The sequence below is a fragment of the Dipodomys merriami genome, unplaced genomic scaffold, assembly GCF_024711535.1.
Source record: "Dipodomys merriami isolate MVZ:Mamm:240054 unplaced genomic scaffold, mDipMer1.0.p SCAF_327, whole genome shotgun sequence".
Lineage (NCBI taxonomy): Eukaryota > Metazoa > Chordata > Mammalia > Rodentia > Heteromyidae > Dipodomys > Dipodomys merriami.
The window spans coordinates 469,952-471,532 of NW_027204793.1; the positions used below are offsets into that span (position 1 = coordinate 469,952).

The following is a 1,581-nucleotide window of genomic DNA, read 5'->3' on the forward strand; positions in this document are numbered from 1 at the left end:
GAGTGGCAGATACCAATCCCCAAACTAAAGGCCTCTTGTCTGCCTTGCATGTTGCTGCTGGGAATAGAAATCGAATAGGTACTCTGTTGAACCATTATATCAAACCAAGTTTGAAGAAGAGCTTGGAAGAAACTGCATTTAATATTGCCAAAAGGATAAGTATGTATCACTACCTCTTTGAAGTTGTGGAAGGCTGTACAAATTGTTTTCATAAGTCGTAATGTTTTGGTTAAGTTTATTAAATTTCAAAAATGCCAGTCCATCCTTTGTGGCCCTACCATTTTTTTCACAATACAAAGCAACAGCAATATCTTACTTTAAAAATTCATGGATTCCATGGTATTCTTCCAAGTGAATTGCCTGACTCTGATGTCAAAATATATTCAAGAATTTTTTGTATACATCTATAATGATTTCTGCAGAGTTTGTGATTTTTTAATCAGAAATAATTTTAACTTATCTGTTGAAATGAATAGTATAGAAACTAAAGATGTTCCTGGTGCTTTTAGGAAAAAAGTATATCTATGTTTGTACAATATCCATAATCTATTTCATTCGCTCCTATATATAATACTTTGAATTCTACATTTTTATATAATGTATAGTTTCATTAAAAAATGTGTCCTTTCAGATTGCATTCCATATAGAAGAAGTTTAAGATTCCTTTTTTTCCTAGGTCCTTATATTATTTTATTTCTTTGGGATAACATGACAATGTTATCTAATTTCAAGTTTTGTAAAGATTATGCTATGTAAAGGCCTTTCTAAGGTGAAGATTTAATACACTGATGTCAAACTAACCTTTAATTCTATGAATTGCATGTATTGTTACACTTGTATTTTTGTAATCAACTTTTTAATAACTGTTTTTATATTTCTTGCATCAGAAGAATGAAAAATATGGAATACTTCACAAATTTTCATATCATCCTTGTGCAAGTGCCATGTTAATCTCTGTGGTATTGTAATTTGGGTAGACCTGCTGCTGAAGCATGTAGTACCCTCTAAATTTAAGTACTTAATGATGCAATCTTTATACAGGCATATATCCATGGTTGCCTATTTGTAACAAGGAACCCTTATTGTTCCTTAAAATGCGATTGATCTTGTTTCTCTAAAATTCTGTGTATAGTGGAAAAGCTTATATCATTTGGTCGATTGCTCATATTTACAATTTTTTTGTCAATGACTATTTTGTCGTTTTCATTTTAAATTTGATCATACTTTGAAGCCTTTAAAGCTACGACCAAAGGTGATGGCTTTTCAAGTACTTATTTATCAACTGAGTTAGCTTTGTAGAGCTAATGGGTTCAAAGTAAGCCTTGCTTGAGAGCTACTTCTAAACTTCCGCAGCTTAAAATTTCCCAAATGAGGTCTTGCTGGGACAAATGTCTACCTGAACCTTTACCCTTCTTCCTTGTAGGAACAGACCAACCAGAATATCTTACCCTGACAGCATAGATTGTCTTACTGGAACAAAACTAATCTTAGTTACAAGGGATCATAGAGAGATTAACAGTTCAGACCAAATTGTTCAGAATGGAAGGTATTTTATCAAAATATAATTGTTTATTATACCTA

General features: G+C 31.9%; 1 pseudogene; it reads right to left on the bottom strand.

Moving 5' to 3' along the window:
* Window positions 1-894: 894 nt before the first annotated feature.
* LOC138841679 (U6 spliceosomal RNA) lies at window positions 895-994 on the bottom strand (annotated as a pseudogene).
* Window positions 995-1,581: the final 587 nt, after the last annotated feature.